The sequence below is a fragment of the Perna viridis genome, chromosome 8, assembly GCF_037379345.1.
Source record: "Perna viridis isolate PV_CMFRI_1.1 ecotype Kerala chromosome 8, ASM3737934v1, whole genome shotgun sequence".
Lineage (NCBI taxonomy): Eukaryota > Metazoa > Mollusca > Bivalvia > Mytilida > Mytilidae > Perna > Perna viridis.
Window position 1 is genome coordinate 9023425 of NC_142452.1, and position 14550 is coordinate 9037974.

General features: G+C 33.3%; 1 long non-coding RNA gene across 1 annotated transcript; it reads left to right on the top strand.

Moving 5' to 3' along the window:
* Positions 1–647: 647 nt before the first annotated feature.
* LOC148609211 (uncharacterized) lies at positions 648–11375 on the top strand. Its single transcript, XR_015914488.1, has 3 exons — positions 648–794; positions 8887–8968; positions 9682–11375. It is a non-coding gene; the product is annotated as an uncharacterized LOC148609211 (long non-coding RNA).
* Positions 11376–14550: the final 3175 nt, after the last annotated feature.

Sequence of the window (14550 nt, forward strand, 5' to 3'; positions counted from 1 at the left end):
CCCCCACTCCTTTTTTGTTAAACTATAGATCCGCCACTGCTTGAGATTTGCCTTTGTATGTGGTTCTTATGCTGCTGGAAAGCGTTTATTCATTGCGCAGCACGCCGAAATTTGCAATATTTATATGATTGGTATTTGTTTTAATTGTTATGAAAATGCATGAAATAGTCATCAGTTATCACAGTTATCATCCAATCATCAGGTAAAACAGACATACACAACAAATACCACAAAGTAACGAAAATCATATGTATACAAAGTAACCGGTGGGGTAAGCGTCCTCAGCTTTTCTAGAAACACCGGCTGAGTTGCTCATAAAAAGTCAAATCCGGGGTAGACAAACGAGGAAAGGAAAACTATGACACGTTGAATATATCAGTTTTCATGGCGCAGATGGACACACCATAACAATCCACGAGTTCATGATGACGACCATAAAACTTCTGTAGAGATGACCTCAATCCTGTAGCAACATAACCCTGTTCCAGAAGCCTACTTGTTATTATCTTAAAGCATTAACAATGTCAGTTATGATCATTCTGACCATCTTAACTAAAGTGGGTGACAGTGGCTGGATTAGTATAGAGAAAAAAAAATATATATATATAAAGTTTCGAGTAATCTATAAATATGACTACATGCAAACATATCCCGAAGATAAGCAGTCCTATACGTATTAACATTATTCTCTTTTATCAACGATTCGGGTTATTTACTTGTTGTTGGCAACTTAAGGCACAAAGGAGAAGCAAAAATGCACTTGTGGAAAATTTTGACTGCTATTCTTATTGCCGGTAAGGATTGAATATCTCGTAATAACCTTACCACGGTCCTAAAGCTCATTCCCTTATGATACAATTAATAAGAGTAGTTGACTTATTGAAGTCTGGCATACTACGTTTTGAGGTAGTCTTTCCGGAAAATGGGTTTTCTTTTGAAGACTAATTTCATGAACAACAAAGGATTGGCAGTTTTTATTTTGTTATTTTTCTTTCATTCTAAAATAGTCAGACAATTCAGACATACAATAATATATTTTCAGTTATCAGTATTTAAAAAGTTTATTTTTCACTTTGTACCGTTCTACGAAGTTTTGAAATTTGCTACCAAGATGTTTTAACTGTTCTATAGTTTGTTGCCATGTGGTCTGCCTTTTGAATTCAAGACTAATACGTCAAGTTCCATATTTTTCATTTTGCGTCGTTTTAAAATAATAATAATAATAATAATAATAATAATAATAATAATAATAATAATAATAATAATGGATTATTTTATGAAAGTGTTACGCAACAGTCACATAGAATAAAAGACCAATACCCACCCTATATAGACTTATTACCTCCCTTTTATACATTACAGTTTATACCAACCATAGAAGAATATATTAAACGACAAGAGATCATGTTATGTGTACTTTAAATAAATAGATAAATTAAATAAAAATATTTTAACACTAAAACTTAAAAGTTTGATTCAAAATTAAAAAAAAAATAGTGTAATCTATGAATATATAAAATAAATAAGAAGCTGTTGAAAATGATATTGTCCGTAGTATTTCTATATCTTGAATGAGTTGAATTGTCATGTGTTAGCAGTTAAATAATTCAAACTTCTGTATTATCTTTACCCTCGGAATTAAAGAAAATCCGTTTTCTGTAAATTCATTCATGATATTTTTGTGCATGTCATGATAATTATGAGCATTAATTTCCAGTATACAACACCATTATTTAAAAAAAAAGATTGATTGATTGATTGATTATTGGGGTTTAACGCCCGAGTAGCAATATTTCAGCTATATTTAGGCGACGAACATGAAAAGAATGATAAAATGAACATGAATGATGATGATGCAATGAAAAATGGAATGGGACAGCCTTTTGATTCAATAGATTTTTTTGATGGTCAAATTAATTAAAATCAAACTATCATCTACATAACGTCAGTAAATATTGACATTGTTGTTTTTAATTTTTACTTCATATCTTTACTTACCCAGAAGATAAAACTGCAAATTTAAGGATTGCGTCTTTGAAATTTGCCAAATTTTAAAGGTACAAGCTTTATGAAGTGATTAAAAACGGTATCATTGTATGACTATAATGCTGAAAAAATATAAACCTACTATGTTTATCAAAGAGATCTATACTTAAAAAAAATATTCAACACACTCTAAACTTCGACAAAAATATAGTAAAGCCAGCATGGGCAATTATTGCTAAATATCACAGAATGCCAGACAAGCAGAATATTCCATTGAGTGTCACGTACCAATATGACATTTGTACAACAATTGACAAAAATGTTTTAGAAAGTAACATTTTCATTTTATTTAATATTGGTACCCAGCCATTATTGACTTATGAGACACTTTGCGAAAAACACTTGTTTTTCATTATAAAGCATCAATATCTGAAGTAAAACCAATTATGCATTCATACATGTAATATTTTCGGTTCACAGTATTTCCTTTCATACATGTAAAATTTCTCAGTTCACAATATTTTCTTCGATAAAACATTAAATTTATCGATTTCGCCAAAAAAGGTTGCACATAATCATTTGTCATATGAAATAAAAATCTTTTATTTGAATTAAGAAAGTTAAAATTACTAGAAATCTACTCTGCCTTCCAAAATAAACAACACCTAAGATCAGATTAAAAATAACAAGACATTTTTCATCTTATATTTATTTTTACAATATTTACAAATTCTTTCGTTTTAATTGAACGTATGGTCTAGCGTATCTATACTCTTTTCTATTTCAAGCGGAAAAGTAGCTAAAACGTTTTTATGATATCGATTTATTGTGAATATTTTTTCACAAATGAAATGACAGAAACCAACAAATATTTTTACATGTATTTGAGTATTGGTTTTCTATAATATAGAACATTAAGTTGTCTTGCAACTTCGACACATTTAGCACCCCATGACCTTGATATATTCCCATTCCACATATGAACCTTAAAATTAATCTTGTGTCATACGTATATCGTACACGGAAATATAAGCAGAATGTCTCTGGGACTCTTTTGGTATCACCCCCTCCCCCTTCAAGTCTAAAGTACACTGCATGTTTTGGGTGAAGTCGCAAGTACAATTTTAATTTTTGGTAAAGTCCAAATTCCATAAAATTCGAAGTACAAAGAACGGCTGTTTTAAAATGTTAATCCATGGACTTGTGTGCCTAAGTCTATAGGGACCAAAATCCCAAGTACAAAAAGGGGGGTGATACCCTAATTCTTGTAGATTCGATTCTTTGGAAGCCGATATCTCTTAACACTGCTGAAGTTGAAGAATTCTTTAAACATCTACCGAAGAGCCTACATGCTTTATTACATATACTTAGAACTTCCTGCACTTCTTGTGCCCCATATAACCGCACCGTAAAATAATACTGGGCCTACGAAAGTGATATATAATTTTATATAAACATCACAAGACATTCAACCAAGTATATGTATTTTGTATACAATGCCAATAGCGCTCGACTTGTTAATTTTGTGAGCTCACGCACGGTATATTTGTAATATCAAAACTAAATAAAACATAGTACAAATCAACATCATTGCATTTAAATCTAAAAGTTGACTGAGGAATGCTTTTATGACGGAAATGAAGGACTACAGTGATTTAAAGATATCTTTGTATTAAAACACCAAGAATGAACATTCTTTGGAAGTCATGGAAGTAGCCATAAGATTTTCTTTACAAATACTAGCCATCTGGCTGCAAATCTCGTTGTACGTCAATGATGTCTGACATTTGCTTACATGTTGTGCCTCAATCTCTTCTTCTATTGAATTTGGGTTGAATTTATATTGGGAAAGTCCCAAATTTGCGATTTCTTCGGACATCGTAATAAATTACCTACTTTCACTTTACAAACCGACTTCGTGACGTCACAGTTCAACCGATCATGGTGGCGCCCATAGGCGCAAGAAATTCACATTTCCTAATAATAAATCTCGATTAATTAATTAAGAAAAGGAAATTATTTTGTTTCAATTTAATTTTCATGAATATTTAACAGATTAGTTCCGATATTTATGACCTGCACAATAACATGGTCGTCTCCTTTAACGCTATGTCGCCGGCGCGCGCGCACACACACACACACACACACACACACACACACATATATATTTATAATCGTCTAAAAAAAAGTCAACAATCACTCTTAAAGGGTGATGGACCGTTAAAAACGATACGAAACATAACAATAAATTAAATAAACGTCTAAATATGTTTAACATCACCAAAAGATGGTAAAATTTAAATTGAATATTTCGGATAACTGATATCCTTCTTCAGCATAAAACTCAAAAAACTTTATAGGCATAAAACTCACAAAGTTCAAGATCAAAACAGATTCAGAAGCTGAATCGCGTACGCTGTGGGTGATTGTGCCGTTGTCAAAGGCACACATAAGCAAATGATAAGGAGCCTGAATCAAAATAACATGGGATCTTTTTATCAAAATTAAAAGTAAAAATTAACTGTGGAAAACAATTCAAAAAAAAAGTGCAAATATAGTAGTACGGCGTATTGATGTATAGCATGTAGTGCTGTACCAGCCTTAGACCAAGACCTAAAAATGAATTATTTTTTCTCGTTTATTCCATCTGGAGAAGTTGTTTGTAACTTTTTCATCCAAAAGCTTTCCCGAGATACTCTTTTACATTTTGACCAGTTTTTATTATGTTCTATGATCGTAACAACAATGTTGTGGAGATCCTCCTGGGTGTGTCCAGCGGATTTAAGATGGCGGCTTAGAGGGAGGTCAGGTTTGCATTGTAGTCACTACGATGACCATTCATACGCCTGTTGAAAGGTTGTTCTGTTTCGGCCACGTACTGCATACCACATCGGTCACGTCACAAAAAAATGGCAAATTCCTTTCCAGTGCAGTAGCTTTTAAACGTTTCGGTAAGATCTCCTCGAGTAAAAACCTAAGAAAAAAACCAAAAAGGTTCCTTTTGTGCTTACCAACCATCCAGTCTTTGGAAAACTCTCGCAGTTACTGCGTTGGAATTGGAAAGAAAACATTCAAAAACATCCCAAGCTCTCCAAGCTCTTTGCTGGGGCCCCGGTCCTGGCATTCTGTAGACCTAGGAGCCTAAGAGATGCCCTAGTAAGAGCAGAGATTTCATCTCAGCCCAAACAAAATACAACGGGCCAGTGTCGACCATGTAGAGATAAAAGATGTAAGACCTGTACCCAGATACTGCACACCGAAACGTTTAAAAGCTACTGTACTGGAAAGGAATTTGCCATTTTTTGCGACGTGACTTGCAAAACCGAAAGTACCATATACCTTCTCCACTGCCGATGTGGTATGCAGTACGTTGGCGAAACAGAACAACCTTTCAACAGGCGTATGGTCATTGCAGTGACTACAAATGCAAACCAGACCTCCCTCTAAGTCGCCATCTTAAATCCGCTGGACAAACCCAGGAGGATCTCCATAACATCGTTGTTACGATCATAGAACATAATAAAAACTGGTCAAAATGTTGAGAGTATCTCGGGAAATCTTTGGGATGAAGAAATTACAAACTTCTCCAGATGGAATAAACGAGAAAAAATAATTCATTTTTACCTCTTGGTCTAAGGCTGGTACAGCACTACATGCTATACATCAATACGCCGTACTACTATATTTGGACTTTTTAAAAATTGTTTTCCACAGTTAATTTTTACTTTTAATTTTGATAAAAAGACCCCTTTTGTTATTTTCATTCAGACTCTGTATCATTTGCTTATGTGTGCCTTATATATATATTATAAGTTTATTTAAGGCACTGAAGAAGGTCATTTTTTGACTGAAAATTTTGCCCATTATATACTTTATTATAGTGTGTTAACATCTTTATCGGTATCGTTGTACAATCCTTTAGACTTATATAATTATTTTTGTTTGTGCTGCATCGTCATGACTGGACGATCCGACACCCATTAAGTTTGCTGGTTGGCAGATTCCTTTAGACTTTATATATATATATACGTCTCAGAATGTTACGACTCTATTCGCTACACTGGTCCACCGGATCAAATTGATACAGGGAAGATAATTTCCAAGTGTAAAAAGGTCTGAAAAATTTTCAACCATGTTAGTACTGTAGAATTTGCGATGCAAATTTTTGTCGTTCCCACCGCGGGAGTCGAACTCGTACTGCTGTGACTTATATGGCAATATTGCCTGCACAAAGTTCAGCGCCCTAAACCATTCGGCCAGCTAGGCTATATAAAAATATAGCTTTCGATGGTTGGGTCATTCCTCTTGGTAGGATCAATCTAGGGCTGTAACTTATTACAAGATGTATGGTAGTACGGGACACTTCATCTAGGTGTTATTATGTAGGATAGAGGATCAAATTATTGATGCATGTCACAACAAATCAGTATTATACAAACGTCTCAGAATGTGACGACACTGCTCCATCGGATCAAATTGATACAGAGAAGATAATGTCAACGTATAGAAAGGTCTGAAAAATTCCCAACGATGTTAGAACTGTCAAATTTGCGATGCAAATTTTTGTCGTTCCCTCTGCGGGACTCGAACTCGTACTGATGTGACATCTATGGCAACACCGCCTGCACAAAGTCCAGAGTACTAAGTTACAGCCATAGATTAATCCTACCAGGAGGAATGACCCAGCCAGCGCAAGCTATATTTTTATATAGCCTAGCTGGCCGAGGGGTCTAGGGCGCTGGACATTGTACAGGCGGTGTTGCCATAGATGCCACAGCGGTACGAGTTCGAGTCCCGCGGAGGGAACGACAAAAATTGGCATCGCAAATTTGACAGTTCTAACATCGTTGGGAATTTTTCAGACCTTTCTGTGTGTTATATATATATGTATACATATAAAGGAATCTGCCAACCAGCAAACTTAATGGGTATCGGATCGTCGAGTCATGACGATGCAGCACAAACAAAAAGAATTACATAAGTCTAAAGGATTGTACAACGATACCGTTAAAGATCTTAATACACTATAATATAATAAATAATGAGAAAAATTTTCAGTCAACAAATGACCCTCTTCAGTGCCTTAAATAAACTGAGTGTGTATGAAAGTAAATGGTCTGTGATCACAATTTACATTGTCAAAGAGTAAGCAAGGGAACAAAGATTCTAGCGGATATCAAAAGAATGCGATCCAAGGACAAAGACAAGACGGAGAAAACCGACAGACATAACAAAGAAAAAAAACATAACACGCACAAAGCAACGAAAGCAAATGAGCAACCAAATTGCACGTAAAATGTCAATTCCGGGGTAGAGGAAAGGAAAACTACTACACATTCAACAAATCGGTTCTCATGTTGCAGATGGATACACCGTAACGACCCATTAGTTCATGATGACGACCATGAAATTTCTCTAGTGATGACTTCAATCTTGTAGCGACATATCTCTTCCAGAATTTCCTAATTGTTAGAAGTTTAACGACATGCTCTGGCATAAATTATAAGTTGTACTGAAGGGATGTTACCACAGACAAAAGGAAAATACGGAATGAAAAGTCATCGCGTTTGTCGTACTGTTTTGTCTATAGTTTTCCCTTAGGTAACCATCGATCTCTAAGTGTAGGTCAAGATTTGTGGTTGACTTCATAGTGTCTGTAGTATTCTATAGCTTTTTTTTTATGTTGCTACAAGATTGTAGTCATCATTACAGAAGTTTTATGGTAGTTATCATGAACTCGTGGATCGTTATGGTGTATCCATCAGCACCATGAAAACTGATTTATTCAACGGGTCATAGTTTTCCTTCTCTCGTTTGTCTACCCCGGACTTGACTTTTTATGAGCAATTCGGCGGGTGTTTCTAGAAAAGCAGAGGACGGTTACCCTACCGGTGCACCTGGTCCATGCTCCCAGTTTTTAGTGGAGTCCGAGTTGCTCATTTACTTTTGTTACTTTGTATGTATGATTTTAGTTACTTTATGTTCTTTGTTGTGCATGTCTGTTTTTCATGTCTGGTCTTTGTCCCTGGATTACATTCTTTTGATTACCGCTATAACCTTGGTTCCCTTGATTACTCTTGCATCAACGAAACACGTAAATGTGTCTCTTCTCTTTATTTTCCTGTTCTTTATTATTGTTGATAATACATACAAATGATCTAAGCAACTTATAAATGTCTCTCCGAAAACTTTTTTCTGCTTCGGCTAAAATTCATGTGCTCCAGCAATTAATTTCATCTTGTGTTAAGTATGTCTGAGTAAATTTACAGGGTATGGATATTAATAAATTTGGTCTGTATTCCAATGGGTTCTTATGATTCATACAAGGCTTCGAATCGGAGAAATTGTATCGGTAAACCATTCGTCAGGTATTTTGCCTTCTGCACAAAAGAACTGCATGATTTTATATAGTAAGTCAACACAAACATGATTTCTGAAAATTTCGTTTGGTATTTCATCAATGACAGTCTATTTTTCTAGTTTTACTCTAAAATAGGCTTTTCTAGTTATCTGCCGATCTCACGATTTAGGTCACTGATTTATTTACCGGTTCTGTCATTAGTCGAATTTCTTATTCTATTTTTGACTATGACACAATAGCATTCAAAATGATATTTAATCACCACCAATATATTCACTACGCAGTGGAAAAGGGAGGTTTCGCTCGCTGTAAATTATAGATTTAATCCATCATTTCATCTGCCTGAACCAAGTCAGAACCATTGCGGCACCAGCTTCTCGGGTGGTATAAATATATTTTGTCAGATTTGTTTTAGGCTTGACTTGATTATGGACCGGATAAGTGTTCTGTAATTTTATTGTTAGCCTTATTCAAAATTTAATTAATTCTTGAATTAAGGCTTATTCAGGGATTGCTAACAGTTGTACTTTGTTCTGCAGGTATATGTTCCTGTTTATGCGATCGATGTAATGATGGTTCTTATGGCTCTTATGGATATCAGGAATGCACAGAAAGCTCAGAGTAACTATATCACTTTACACACAGAATGGAAAGAGAAAAAAATACACACGATAGGATTATCTCTAATAAACAAAAAACAAACAATATTTATAAAATTTTGTTACACATTTTTTCATTCCTTTAAATCTTCTTATTTTATTTTACCCCCGCTTAAAAATCGGGAGTTATATATAGAGCTCATGCTGTGCGCCAGTTCGTTCGCCCGTCCCAAGTTCTAATCAGTTACTCTTCTGAACTTGCTGAATAGATTTTGATGAAACATTAACAAATAACGACATTGTGCAAAATACGGACTTTGTCGTTGTCCGGCCAAAAGGGGAGGAACATCTTCTAATCCACAACTTCTTTAATACCGCTTAATGATTCATAAATCTTTTATGACATGATACCATTTTCCACCTTCTATTTTGTTTTTCCATTTAAATGACTTATGGGGTTTCTTATATGGTTACTTGGGAGGGGATATCTTCAAGTGAGCTTTGTTCAAGTTTTTCTAGTTTCACATTCTTGTAAGTCTAATTTATCCAGTAGATTAGTTCCTCTCTTTTCATAAATCATACATAAAAATTGATTTAAAAAGGATTCTATTACAATAAATTACCGGACATTTTTGTTACTAAATGTTTATTTTAGAAATCCAAGAAAAATATAATTTTATAATAATTAAAATCATATAATTGTTTTTAAACATTTATTTCTTGTATTCTTTATAGCGACGATGGTGATACGGAAACTGGAATTATTATAGGCAGTGTAATAACTGGATTTGTTGCATTGATTCTTTTTCTCTGGTGCTGTTCAAAACAAAAGATAACAACTGTTACAACTACACGTGTGTTCACTATCTAGATAAATAGTGAACTATATCGTATATAGAATATGTAAAATCATATCGCAATAAACGACAGGAATTTATATTGAACAATAAAGTATCGATATGATGTTTTTATTACAACCTTTGCCTTCTTGTAAAATACAAATATAACATATTAATTATACTTATTAAACCACTGCCCTCGGTAGTCAGGTCAATTTTTCGGGTCGTATTGCATCGTATGACGAGGCGTAAGTTGCACAAAAAGCCTTTTTCAAGACCATCGTTATAAAGATAGTCTGATGAAGAATATAACGTGTTATTATGACATTATGAAAATTATATTTTTGAAAAAAGGGTGAAATGAACATGTATATAACTCTACGCTTTTTATAAGTACATATAACTAGAAAGGAGATATCTTAGTGGTGACGTTTGTCATAAAGTTGAATATTTTTGATTAATGAAAGCGAAAGCAAAAGCACTACATTTTAAGTAATTTTTTATGATATATTGATTAGGATCTCATTTTCGAAAAGGTTAGCTTGCTCTATTTGATATGTGAATACACTTTTATTGACAAATTGATGTCAATAAAATGCAATAGAAAATTAAGGTTTACTACTGACCAACTTATTTAAACGATATTGACTTCTCACATGAAGAAATATAATACTAGCTTTTTCCCCTTAAATGACAGAACGTACATTTATGTATCCACATCGTTTATTCAACATATTTTGCGTTGATTAGAAAAAGGCGTCCGTATTTCACCGAGACAGAAATTCAGATTCTTTTAGTTGGGTAGAAAAGAATAAAGTCTTTGTTTAGCAAGCTATCGAAAACTTTCCAAATACCGTTTCTTTCAATATCTTGCTTACGACTTCTTATGTGAAATAATGCAGAGCCGTGTTTTATTTCCTAAGGACATCCTAACGCCACATTATGACATCATCGGATAAACATAGGACTACCCTCTCGTGCGTAATTTAACTACTACTAAGCTCATTAAGGACAATTTCAACACATGGTTTTGTGAGAAGAAAGTGCCTTTGAAAGGCCTACCTAAAGAATAACTTGGTACAATATTCTCAATATATCTCTACATTCTGACCTTAGATTTCCTTTTTTGAATACAAAATTGCTAAAAATGTCATGTCTGAATTCATACACATTTCTTCTTCAATATACTGGTTAATTTATTGATTTTGTGCGAAAAAGGCATTGACGCCCGCGTTTGATCGTTTCCATTCTTAACACCTTATTTTAATTTAATAACTTTAAGAATCAGTCAATTGAACTGCTAACATATACATATTATTCAGATAAATGCATTGTTACTTTTCTTGTATGTTCTATTCATTTTTGTATTTGTTGATACCGTATAGGTATAACTTGCAATAAAATATTTCATGAAAAAAGTAACTACTGTGTACATGTAAATCAGTTTTTACCTATTACTGTCTTGTTGTAGGTAAATTTACCGGCTATTAGAAATTAAACCAAGATCATAATGTTTTAAGTTACGACCTGTGGCAAATGAGGAAGTAATGTACCTAACATCTATTGGTTAATAAAAATACATATTCGGAACTGCTCTGAGTTTCGCTGGAAAATAAATAAAGTTTGATATCGATATTTATATTTTAAACATGCGTCGTTAACATTTTCCCATCGTTCGATTGAATATAAAGGTTTCAATTGTTGTGGATAAGATATGATTTATCTGAACTTTATCTTGATACACAAATTTTCACAAAAAAGTTCGTTCACTCGACATTCGTTATCTTAGATGGTAAAAGCTTCTGAGAGAAGGAGTAAGGAAACCGCTTCATTTGTGAACTTGAGTAAGGCGAATTACGACGCAGTAACATTATCGTTTTCAAGCAAAAATTTCCATTGATAATGCGTCCTTCAAACAGTTCATTCGGTAAATATAATATTTGTTGGAGCACGATAAAAAAAAAAAAAAAAAACAAAAAAACCCCAACTTTTTATTAATACGGTTGTTAGTGCTAACACGGGGGAAAGTAACTTAACTGATAAAAGGGTACAGGTGTCCCACCCCATTCATATATTCTGACAATGAAAAACCGACATCCATTCATATATATGTAATGCATTTATGTAACCCATTCATATAAATATATGTAATGCATTTATGTAAACCATTCATATATATGCATGGGGTTCATCAGTATCACATATCACAGCAGGATGCAGATCAGAACATTTGACATTGTATCTTAAGAGATTGTCATGTCCGAGCTAATTGGATCCCTTCCTGCCTATCAGACAAGTGTTAATCTTTATCTACATTTTTTTTTATTTTAAGGATGATTCAATTGATGTCAAATCAGTTACCATGTGTAAATATATGGGCTATAATTTGAAAAAATTAACCCCAATCACATATACTGCAACTATGACCCTTTTCATATATTACTAATCATAAAAAGTACACCGATATGGGCCGCGCATCTGTACCTATCCATTGTACTTTAGTTACCCTCCCCCCCCCCCCGTGGATGCTAAGTTGTATTTTGCTTGGTCGCTTCCTTACGGTACCGTTGCATAAACGTCGGATTACAAAGATTCTTTAAGCAAAAGTCATAACCATATGGACTATGGACACTTGTGGGGTTGGTAAAATAATGGCATGTTATTTGTTCACCAGATGAAACCTTTACAAATATTGAAAATAAATTTCTTGGTTCAGATAATAGCTTAGATTTTGTTTGTTCGAATGTATTGTGGACATTTTCTGTGTGAAGTCGAACATTATTAAAATGCTTGCAAATATTTAAGTATATGGTAAAAATATCATAAGGGCTCTTGTGCTGATATCATGAGCTAGGGCTGATAATGGGTATGATATGAAAAATGCCATGTTATAATCTATAAATATCCAAAGGTAATTACATAACATACTTCTCTTGTGGATATGATAGCTGATAAGATACGGTTTATTCCCGATTGTCCAACATTTTAAAATTATGGAGTTCTGATTGTCCATCAACTTCAGATTGTCCTACTTAAATTGTTGTTAATTAAACAATGTATGATCATCATTATAATCTGAGGGTAGCAAGGGGTTTTTATTGTAAATAAATAAATAAATAAATAAATAAATAAATACCAGCTAACATCAACTAACAAATTCTGATGCAACAAACCAAAGGGAAAATCCAGACAATCTCGAATATAACAACCATGGCAAATAAAGGATTGCATGCAGGGAGACAAACTTACATAAACAAAAACAAACAACAAAAACTAAGACAAACTGAATACACATTGACATCACAAACCTAAAGTAACACTTGCACATTTTTTCTTTCAATGAGCACCCCTTATAGAACCTCAAAACTATCTTTGTCGATATATTTTCTTATCTACATGTATAAATTTTAATGAACCATCCCTAACTGTCAAACATTTTTCACCCTTTTTTCATGTAATTTTCAAATATTGGACAATCGGAAGGACACCTGAAATACATACCTGAATTAAAATGGTAATTCAGTCAAAATAAATATTTATCAATTGCATGTTTTAATACTTTTAAAGTAATTTTTTGTTTTAGAAATAATCTAATACATTTTGGGTTTTACTATATAGACACAACTGACAGCAATTACAAAAATATACTCTCCCTTTGTCATAAAGTTCAACGTTATTAAAATGTGAATAAAACCTAAGTACTATATTTTGCATCTCATCTAACTTATTTTCTGCAATAAGAAAGATTGGTATGTACCTATCATGCGTAAGGAGAATGCGTCCTTCATCAAATAAATGAAGTACTGAATTTCAGTTTGCATAACAGTTTAAGGTATTGAAATGATAACTCTACTTTGGAGAAATTAATTTTTTTCTCATTTTTGTTGGTAAGTTTTTAATAAAATAATTCTTTTTGAGATGATTTTTTAACATGCATTTAAAAAAATACACTGAGTACTGTAATCACATGTATTATGATCTCCCTATAAAGCGTTTTAGAAATAATGTAATTAAGATAGAACAAAACTACTGTTAATGTCTAGCGGCATTAATGAAGACAACAGCTATCTATTTACAGAAACGATTTTCTAAAAAAAATTATTATGAACGAAACTCCAAACTTAGGAAAGTGTTTTTCTGAAAATTAAACTTGATTTTCTACATTAACTTCTAATAATAACTTCTAATAACTTCTCGATAATTAAAGCTGTAATAAAATGAGTTCATAGTTTCTATTTGACCTATCTACACTGCACTCTTCGATATATTTTACTTCCACTAACCTACGAGCTCTGCTAAATTTCGTACGTTATAAACACGAATTTAGAATACATGTATTAAAAAGATTATTTCCGATGGCCTTATTTGTTTTAAAACGTAAGTTTAAACCTTTTAAATATGACAGAGGTATAACAGCTTTGAAATAGGGAATATTTCTCTATACTGAAGATTACTATTTTGAACCTACTCAAATCATATGACCGACTTATATATATATATATCGGATCGCTAGAGTTGGGGTGTAGTTTAGACTTGATTATATATATATAATCATTGCATGGTATATGGTAGGGTTGTCTCACCCCGTATGTATTATATACTTGGTGTGACTGTATTTGTATACTGTTATAGATCCTCTATTGTCTTACTGGATACCATCAGAGGTTGTCCTGTTCAGTTACATCATGTGCTAATGTTCGCGCTCTAGATTTACTCACGAGGAAGTATCACTCGGTTATGGTCTCACTAACCACTTCTAACGTTT